Below are 10,954 nucleotides of genomic sequence, written 5' to 3'. Positions count from 1 at the left end.
TTCTCCCTATGTTACTAAGATCTCGTTGGTCCAGTTTAAGTTTGCAGCTAACAAGGGTTCTTCACTTAGCAAGAAGGGATGCAGGGATACTTCGCTTAGCAAGAAGAGACGCATTGTGGATTGCCCCTCCAAATGCCGAAAGGAGACTGTTTTGGCCAGTTCGAAGATAAGGTCTTTGACCTCTGACGGCGTTTCAACCTCTTTCTGCAGGTCCACCCGCAATGCTTCTACTACTATGAGGATGAAGCGGAAGGATGTTCATTTAATTGAGTTTGACGCTCATTACCATCCGCCGTTCAAGAAACGTCGTCTTTTTCTTGATTTGTAGTACTTGTTCGATTTCAAAGAAGATTACTTGGTTTTCGGGTAGTTTTGGGGTTGCTAATACCCCTTTGTTTGTACTTTAAATGTATCCTACGACTTGTTTTACTTATAAATGTTTATCATTATCAAAAAAAAAAAAAAAAAAAGCAAAGAAACCATCTTAGTGAAAAGTGGTTATTTATATAAAAAAAGTGGCGCCATTGAGATACTTTCATTTTTTTTAAAATAAAGGGTAAGAAATAAACAAGATACACAAAACTCAATCAGCCAAATATAAATTAATAAAAGTATATTTTTTATTTCACCAACTTAGTATTTACCCTCTCATCTCTCTAGCACCTTCTACAGTTCAACCCTAAAATCTCAATTCGCCTACTTGCTCCTTCACCTGCAACCCACCAACCCACCATTTGTTGTCCAAACTACCACCGGCTCTCCTTTTGCTGTTCGTTCGCTCTACTCGTTAATTATTGCGTTTTCCAATCAGGTGAGTTCTTTTTTTTTTTTCGATTTTGCTCTTGTTATCCCTTAATTGATTGAATGCAGTATGATTTTACATAAAGTGATAATATCACTTGTGTTAGGATTTATATTTGATTGAGAATTTTTGGTAGATGAATTAGGGTTATTTATGGGGTAATTGGTTTAATAGGCTAATGCATAATTCATATAAATAGCTTATTATACTAGTAAATATGCATAGGAGATAATAAATTGTCAATTGAAAACTTGTTGGTTGTTGTAACCCCAATTAGCTTTTATCGTGAAAACTGGACAAATGAGAGAGTTATTATTTCCTTGATTTCCAATTACAGTAGCTTTTATCGTCAACAATTTCAGTCAAATTAGCTTTAATTATGTAAAGTCTAACTAAATCTAATATATTCTTTGAAATCTTCTAGACTATACTAAGAATAGTAGGATACTAATGTAGTTCTCAAATCCAGAAGCAACAAGGGGGCCTTTGATCCAAATATGAGCAGAATGGTAATCGTTTAATTGTTGATTATTGTATTTTTTTTGTTGGTTTGGTTAATGATGTTTCTTTAACAAATTGGTGAAATGTTTTTGTGTTTTTTTAGATAGTTTTTAGTTATACTTTGGTGGTTGTTGATTTGTTTTATATATTTATGCTTCAGCTTAATATATGTTATGTAGGTGTCATTTGTAATTCAAGCATTGTAAAGCTTTGTGTACAATCTTTATACCTAACAAAACTTGTTCTACTATTAAGTTAGACAATGCTGAGATGATGGTTATTGGTATTGGATTTTACAAAGGACCTCTTTATGACTAGAAAAGGAGCTCTTAGAAGAAAATTCAACAAAATTGTGACAAGTGTATAACATCTCATTTTTTTGCTCGTCGTTATTGTTCCTTGTCATGGTCTTTGATGCAACTTCTCATACTCTAGAAGAGTTGGGAAGCACTCTTACTATGGTTGTCACTTGTCACTTTGTCCTGTGCCTTATAAGACTGTCTTTGCGTTATTGGATTCATGGATTAGAAGTGATCAAGAATTGTTGGATGGCTAAAGAAGTCTTAATATAAAGTATGATAATTGAAGCATATGTTGTTTGAGTATGTTGGGTGGTGCTTGGTAGCTGGCTTTGTGTGAAGATGTCCTTGCCTCACCCTAATCACTGTTCTCCAACAACCAGGTGTATTATAATTTTTAATGTATTCCTTGTTCTCCAACAGTTCCTATTCTTACTGCTCTATGTTCTTAACATCTCTCCTACTAGGCAGTATTTACAATTGCATCGTATATAGTTGTGAATGACAACAATTTTTTTAGGGCATCATTTTCTGTTAATTTTTTTTTTGCAGGACGATTGATCAATCAATTTTCTCATTCAGCTAAGGTAATTGTATGATTTTGATAATCTCGCACCCCTTTGTCACTTTGAAACGTCTTTCATGTATATTCAATGTTCTGGACCTAAGTCATATAGAATGTTCCACCCTTATAAGAAACTTTTGGTGGAATTTGAAATGCATATTTGTTTCTTGCAGTTCCTTGGTTGGTGGTTTACCTGATTCTCTTTTTGCCAACTTGCAGTTGCTCTCCAACTTGCTTTTGTTGTGTCACAATAATGTCTGCTCGAACATGCTGTTAAGGTAATGTGAATATCTTTAAATGAGAGTATATTTGCAATGTTTGAGTGATTAGTGTTGATTTTATGCAACTGCGTTTGGTGAGTTTGATTATTTAAGGTAACTTAAAATGATTTTTGATTTCCAGTTATTTGTGTGATTGGATTTTATTTTCCGTGCAGGTATTGATGTATTGGAGCCAAGACTAATAAGGTTCGGACAATGTGGATTAGATTTGTTTGTACTATTTAGAATTAGATGAGGAGGTATATAGTGTGGAAGAATGAGTTGAGATTTTCTTATCAATTTTGTAAGCTCTTGAAGAGTGAGTACCTTTAATTTTTTGGATACTCTATGCAAATAGTGTGTATTTCAAGAGATATTGTAACTCTGAGTATACTGTTAAAGTGATAATTCATAAATTTTGTACTGTTAATAGGTATTTTTGATGAGTATATATTTCGTAATTGTTTATACCATTAATACAGGAAACTATGAATGCTATGCTAGTGCTAGAAAAAAAAAAGAAAAAAAAAATCAAAGAGAGCGTACCTCTTTGTCAGTCGGTTTCCTTGAAAGAAGCAAAGAAACCATCTGGTTGTCAGAAATGGTGTCTTATCCTTAGGTAAGAAACCATTTTTCCCACTTTAATGGTTTCTTTTCTAAATACTTAAGAAACCATCTAACTATCATCATTGATTTCTAACTTTTCACAAAGAAACCATTTGTATTTAGATGGTTTCTTATCCTAAGAGACCTTTGACCTTGAAACCATCTCAATGTTGGTTTCTTAGGCCAATTTCCATTGGTCTCTTAGCTTATTTTTCTAGTAGTGCAATTCCTACAAAAGACATTTGTAACACCCCCATATACCAAAGTGCCTTACCAAGGACTACCTTAGCATATAAGGGTGCTACCACCTCGGTTTCTCGAGGTAGTATGTATCATAATAACAATAAAGAAACAACTTAAATAAAAACAATGTGATAAAGTTTACAAGTCTCAAAACAACTCCAAAAGAAACAACTGAAATAAAGTCATAAAGTGATCTAATGTCGGCTAAAACAACATGATGACTCGGTGATGACAACGCCCATCTATGCCCCGCGAGCTATCCCATCAATCATCAACAATCATCACCTGCTAAGCCAACTTCTCACCATCCCAGTTTTGAAAACATAAAACGGGATCAGTCAACTGTATAACCAAATTAATATATATATATATATATATATATATATATATATATATATATATATATATATATATATATGCGTAGCGATCACCAACTCAAAGAATCATCAATCACCGACTACACACTAAAGTGTGTAGCTCGCACAGTTACCCATTGCAACAGGTAACCCACACCGCCAGTGGGGGACCGCAGCCTTGCCAACCAAATCTCCGCTCATCGCAATGAGCGATCCCAACTCCTTAATATGCACACCCCCTTGTGACGGGAGTCACAACGGGCGAACATAGGTATGGAACCATCTCCCGACATAGTTCCACAATAATCATCCAATCAACAATACCAACCAACCAATCTCTAGCAATTCCAATCAACAATCACATGCCAATAATCAATCATGAACAATCAATTAAATTACAGAGCCAACTGAGTAGGAAACCCTACCTTATTCGCAAGCCACACAATCACAACAACAATTCAGAAGGGCTCCTCTACTAACTCGTCACCTATACACATATCACAATCAAAATCTACCCTAAACCTCCAATAAATCTGATAGGGGTTTAAAAATCATAACACTATGACCATAAAGACGAAAGTACGATGCTTACCGATGAATCGACGAGAAAGAACGATGTAAAATCCCCTTAATCCATCTTTAGAAATGATTAAAATGATTAGAGAGGTTGTACGTAGTTTAGGTTTTTAAAAGAGTGATTAGAAAATGATTAAGAAAGGCTCAGACGTCTTTATATACTTCCCAAATCATTATAATCAAAATCGCGGATAAAACCCCGTCAAACCGGTAACTCGACCGAGTACAGAAATTACTCGACCGAGTAAGCCCAACTCGACCGAGTACCAACATACTCGATCAATTTTTAACGTTCCATAACCCAACCATAACGCACCCGACAGCCAACTCGGCCGAGTAAGCCCAACTCGACCGAGTTACCAAAGATCAGAAACCTGTGGTATTACAGTCTTCCCTCCTTAAAAACGAACTTCGTCCCCGAAGTTCACCCAAATCCGACATAACACAAAACCACGAGACCAACAATCTAAGGCGACTCAAAACAACCCACAACTGACTCGAAACTTATAAACATTTATATACATCCCAAAACTATCCCAAAACACATGCGGTTATCTCCTAACCCCCTTAAAGGAAATCGGTTACGACCCCGTAACCAACCATACCTGATCAAAAACATGAGGATAACACTTTCTCATAACCTCTTCCACTTCACATTTAGCCTCTTCAACCATATGATTAGACCACAATACCTTAAGTAAAACAGTCTCGCCCTTCCTTGTCTTCCGCACTTTTCGATCCAAGATCTCTTTTGGTGTTTCTACATAAGTGAGTGCTTCATCCAGTTCAATATGTTCACTACATGAGATGGATCAGTCACATACTTCCAAACTTGAGACACATGAAAAACATTATGCACCCGATCAAGCGCTGGTGGCAAGGTGTCACAGTCCGGAACTTTGAGCTGGAACGTGGCGCGCACCCTTGTCTAACACACGACAAGAATGCAAGCGAGATCGTCAAGCACTAGTGAGGGATCACTAGAGCATTCGTAATCGGTCCCGGTTGGCGTGTGTCGGGAATCAAAGTCATGATTATCAAGTCCGGCACACGAAAGCAATAAAAGTAAGCAATACGATTATTGAAAGTAAGAACAAAGCAATATCAAGCTTTTGGATGAGAAGCGGTTTTTGATTGACTAGCACCTCTCATAGAGGCAAATTTGATAGTTTGGTCCTGGTAGCAGGATACATTGAATGCGTAGAATAACAATATGTTTTCTAAACGCCTAAAAAACATATCTTAAACAAAAAACGATACTCCAAGAGTCGACACGCAGGAAGTAGTCTTGGAGTACTAATTGAAACTAAAAACAGAAATGAAAATACATGAGTACAAATAAGAAATCTAAGGGCTCCAAGTGGAAGGACTGCGCGCGCAATTTTTAGGGATTGTGCGCTACAAATGCGGCTCCTTACCCTCTCCCCCACCTAATTTGTTGCCGTCCTCGACACCTCACATAAAAGACAGGGTGACACTTCATCCAGGCAGGGCGGTCAAGCTTGTATGCTACTTCCCCAATCCGCTTGATCACTTGGATGGGGCCTTCGTACTTTCGCACTAGTCGCTTGTCCCGTACTCGGAGGAATCTCATTGTAATACCCGCCCTGTTTAAGTACCCTTTGACTGGCCGTTTGACCATAGAAGATCATAGGAGGGGATAGGCGAGAGGATAAGGGATCTGTGTGATTGTTTACTCAACCTAGTAGAGGCTACTCGGCCGAGTGGTGATAACACTCGACCGATTAGGGCTTACTCGGCCGAGTAAGAGAGTACTCGACCGAGTATAGCCACTGTTGATACGTTATTATAAAACGCAAGTTCGTAAGTCTAATTTCATTTTCGATGGTTCCCTTTCTCTCTAACCCTAAAATATCTCTCTTTAATCTATCACCCACTTCTCTTTACACCCTCACCTAGCCTAGAAACTAACCAAGGATGGGGATCGGCTTATATGCGAAATATGCGCGTAAGGATGTCATCATGTCGGCAACAGTCCATGTCTCAAGGATTCATGTCGGATTCTTGCCTGGCTAGTTGTGGATGCATTTTCATGGATTAACGGTAAGGTAGGGTTTTCCTACTCGGTTTACAGTTTAATCATTATAAGTATATGTTTGTATTTTTGTGCGATTGTTTATCTGTTGATCTTTGTTGGTGTGTTGAGTTGATGTTGGTGATGTGATGGTTGTTGATGATGTTCGCGAGGGGCGTCCTCGGCTGAGTGGAGTCACTTGCGGGAGTGGCTTCATGCCCTAGTTCCTCCCTCTGTGGAACCCGCCATAGGAGGGGATGTGCACATTAATGAACAGGGTTATCGCTCGTTGATGAACGGGGAATTGGTGGGGATTGGCTGCGGCCCCCCACTGGCGGTGTGGATTATCCGTTATGATGGGCACTCTGGCAGGGCTATACACTTTAGTGTCTAGTCTGTTACTATGTAAGATTGGGAGTTGGAGGTCTGATGATCAACAGTTTGCCTTATCGTACTTGTCTTATTTTGTTTTATAGTAAACTGACCCCGGGTTGTGTTTTCAAAACTGTGGTGATCCAATCGGGGATGGTGAGCAGTTGGTTTAGCAGGTACAGTTGGTCTTGTTGCTTGCGGGCTTAGAAGGGAATCGAGTCACCACACTACCAGAGTAGATGTCCTTGCCACATATGCCTAGTAGTTATCATAGTTATCACGTTGTATCTTGCTTCGCTGTTTTGTGTTGTAAAGACTTAAAAATATTTTAATAAATGTTCTATTGTTGTTTATTTGATCGACTACCTCGGGCAACCGAGATTGTAACACCTTCATACACTATGGTGGTGCTTGGTAAGGCACCTTGGTGTATGGGGGTGTTACAAAGTGGTATCAGAGCGACGATTTTGGAACCTGAACCAATGAACCAAATGAACACAAGGTGTCGAATTAAAATGAACCTGGTGTATGTGTTTTGGGAGTCCCCTTATGTCAATTTTGGGTGAGAAGGCGCCCTCATCTCAGAATCCCGACCCCAATCATGCTTTAGCCAGCCACCGTGGGAAGGGTAGGTGTATAGGAGTAGTCCGTGCTCAGTGTGTGCATCATATGTGTTTGTTTGCAGTAGCTTGTGTGGCAATATGTGCATAATACTTGTGAATGGTTAAGTTTGGGAGTTGTTGGATGAATGATAAAAGGATGGCATGAATTGAGCAAGATAATATGAGACCAGGAAACGTAGTAGATGAGTATGATAGACCTCGTGTCTGAAATGTGTGTGTATGTGATCTCCATAGGAGTAATGAAGTACCGAATGTGGGTACAATTGCATGATAAAATATGACAATGTAAGTTCATAGCTTAAACGTATCTATAGTGTAGTCACGATTAGTCGTATGCATTAGTTGGGACATGAATGGTCTACTCCTGTTTTGTGCAAGAAACATGTTTTACTCGTAAAGGACTCGATAACAATTGTGTTTTGTGATGTGCTTTGATGTGATAGAGTTAGGGTCTAACGGTGACGAGATCGGTTGTGTGGAACTCCGAACGTCGTTATTTGTTTTGCAAGAAAAACCTTTGAAAATATAAAACTCCGTTTTTGTTCTTTTGAACTCGGCCGAGTAGAGTTTATACTCGACCGAGTATGCCACACTCGGCCGAGTAAAGAGGCACTCGACCGAGTACCCAGAATGACAGATTCTATGAGCTACTGATTCCTGGATACTCGACCGAGCAGACCAAATACTCGACCGAGTAGTCCATACTCTGCCGAGTAAACCCGATACTCGACCGAGTACCCATTTATCGCGACTCAACTCGGTTTAATTTGAAAACCCTATAACTTCTCTTGTTCTCTTATTTCTGCCTCATAACTCACTCTCTCTCTCTTTTCCTCATAAATCCTCAAAACTCTTTCTCTCTCAAAATATTTGAGTGATTCCTTGTGGTAATTGCTTGTGGATTCCATCCTTATTTGTTCAAAAACCTCAATAAAGGTAAAGTATTCAGTCTATTTCTTCAAATTATCACCAATTTATGGTAGCAATTGTTCAAAATTTCGAATCCCTAGCTCTTATAATCTGAATTTGATGTTTCTTTTTTGATATTTGGGTCCTTATTACTTTAAACATCGCCTATGCTTTCCCCAAACTGATTTATATGCTTGAAATCGCTTATCTTGTGTTACAAAGCTTTTTAGGGTTTGTTCCAAGCTTGATTTTTGGTCCCTTAGATTGCCTTAGGATGTTCTTGAAGAGTAAATTGATGGTAAAGACACTTCTTTTTACTAGTATGATTTGTATTTTGTAAGAAAAATCAGTCTTAAATCTTCGTCTTAAAAGTGCGTGATGTGAAAAACAGTCCGTACTATGGCAAAATTTTGAAAACACCCTTGCTAAAATTCATCTTTTGCAGTATGCCGAATTCAAGAGCCCCAGCTAAGAAGTGAACTCGTGCCAATGTTCACTTGGAGACGGGTGAATCTAGCCAAGAACCTGTTGTTCCTTCGGTGGAAGAATATCCATCGGTAATCTTCCTTGACTTTAAGCAGTGTAATGCTTTTGTGGCCCTGATGAGTCGGACTATAAGACCAACCCGGTGTGTGAACCCCGACATCTTGGATAGTTTGGGGGTTAAAGCGGATATAGTACACATCTTCGAGACTTTAGGAATGGAGGGGCTTTACCACCTACAAAAGAAGTCCTACCCCTATTTGACCTTGGAGTTCTTAAGCTCCTTTGTGTATGACGTGAAAGCTAAAATTATTTCTTTCTGCCTTATGAATGAGGATCACGAGTTGACCCTTTACGAGTTTGTCGGCCACCTGGGCCTAGAGGTAGAAGAGGAGGGATACCTGAGTGATGTAGCAAAGAACAGTGAGACACCTTATTACATACCCTATCTGACTAACCGACCTGCTCCTAGTGCTAGTGCCATGTTGATCAATGACATTAAACATGTATCCCTCCGCATGTTTCTTAGGATGATAACCTACCTTTTGTTCGCGAGGGATGATGTGAGTAAGCTGAATTCTCATGAGGTCATGTTGTTGCTGTCTTACCTTAACCTTCGTCGGGGGAAGCCTTGTTACTATAATGCTCCGGGGGTGGTATGCTCTAGCCTGGACCATATGGCACGGTCTCCGAACCGTCACATTTCATGTGGGGCCATAGTGACCCGTTTAGCCCAGAGACTGACTGACTTTGAGGTCCCGCCTCCATGGGGGGATGAGTTGTTTGAGACTGTACCTACGATGAACGCAAAGTATTGGTGTAACAACAGATAGATTAGGAAGTTAGAGGATGGGTCATATGCTTAGAGGGTGAGAGGATCTTCGTGGATGGTGCTCCTTGATCCCGAGCACCTACCCGTGATTGACCATTTAGCTGAGTATGACCCGGGCAGTGGTGCACCTAGACCCGATCCTCAGTATTACTTGATCGACTCCACCATCCTTCTAGACCTACCAGAGCCTACCACAGTGTCTGAGAGATAGCCGGCTCCCCCCCCCCCCTCTACGTGAGCGCCGTAGAGGGAGAGCGTCTAGGGTCGACGAGGTTGAGACTGAGCCCTCTTACTCCACTCCGTGCTTCTACCCACATCAGTACTCGCCCTACCCCACCGTTCATTACCCAGGATGAAGGTCAATGACTTGACTAAGCGGATCTCCACTACCCTGGTGCTCTGGAACATGCATGAGATGGCCTATAACCAGGGCATAAGGACCGAGTTGGCACAACCCGTTTGATGGAGGGGACCCGGAGTGGACACTAGAGTCTTCCATAGTTACGGAGTTGACCCTGGCTTTTGGAGGCCACCTGATGAGACAGAGTTTGGCTGCCTTGCGGGACCGTAGGGAGCGAACTATGGTAGCCAGCTAGGCGGTGGAGGCTATTCAGCTGGAGCTTTTCCGGGAGTAGGTACATCAGGAGCAGGTACATCCGACATGGGTGGTGATGAGGAGATGGAGGAGGGTCCAGATATGTGATTTCGTTGTAGTTATGGATTTGGTTTCGGTTTGTCGGTTGTTACTTGTTGTTCTTTTATCGTACTCTTTTACTTTGGATGACTGTAATTGGCCATAAGGCCGCTACTTGTTTTACATACTATGTTTGAGACCTCTTAGACAAAAACTTCTAGTTGGCGATGGAGTATGTGATTGTGTGAAGGTATAACCCTTGGTGAATATATGTCTAAAGTCAAAAATTTGCTTTCTGACCTCGATAACTCGACCGAGTATAATGGCATACTCGGCCGAGTATCGCTTACTCAACCGAGTACACTAGTATACTCGGCCGAGCACCCGGATAATACACTCTTCGTTGGAAATTGTTATGAAATTAAGTGGGTAACTCTTATGTTTTGTGTATGCTTCAATACTTTACTAATGTTACCGGACCTTATTGTGAAGCATCTTGTATATGTGATCGCGGCATATGGTTGAGTCTAAAATATGACGGTGGAAGTAATATGAGATGTGATTGTGGGTAGTAGCGGTAGTCCCAGTTGATCAAGGACAATGACGTTTTCATACTCCTTGAAATTTTCTAAGTGTGTTGTGTGTACCATCTACTTGACTTGCATTCATAAGGTGGTTGTTTACATATGTGTGGAGGTGTCGTGTTTGCTTTGTACTAGAGTATATGTTCCATAATTGTGGTTATCTTACTTTCGGTTGACCTTGGTGAATGGGTAGAATGAACTTCGGGGACGAAGTTCCTTTTTAGAGGGGTAGATAACATCGCGATATAAAAGCTCAAAAAGTCCTAACAAGTTG

The 10,954-nt window shown here is 40.2% G+C and overlaps 1 long non-coding RNA gene across 4 annotated transcripts; it reads left to right on the top strand.

Annotated features, from left to right (window-relative positions):
- The first annotated feature begins 556 nt into the window (after positions 1-556).
- Positions 557-2,857, top strand: LOC141627062 (uncharacterized). 4 transcript variants are annotated; one of them, XR_012536626.1, is made up of 4 exons: positions 557-811; positions 1,832-2,189; positions 2,387-2,445; positions 2,604-2,857. It is a non-coding gene; the product is annotated as an uncharacterized LOC141627062 (long non-coding RNA). The 4 variants fall into 4 exon arrangements; XR_012536624.1 differs by having other exon boundaries at positions 1,559-2,189; XR_012536623.1 differs by lacking the exon at positions 557-811 and having other exon boundaries at positions 1,324-2,189.
- Positions 2,858-10,954: the final 8,097 nt, after the last annotated feature.

This window comes from Silene latifolia, chromosome Y, assembly GCF_048544455.1.
Source record: "Silene latifolia isolate original U9 population chromosome Y, ASM4854445v1, whole genome shotgun sequence".
Lineage (NCBI taxonomy): Eukaryota > Viridiplantae > Streptophyta > Magnoliopsida > Caryophyllales > Caryophyllaceae > Silene > Silene latifolia.
The sequence above is the reverse complement of the archived record's forward strand: the minus strand, read 5'-3'. Positions and strand labels throughout refer to the sequence as shown.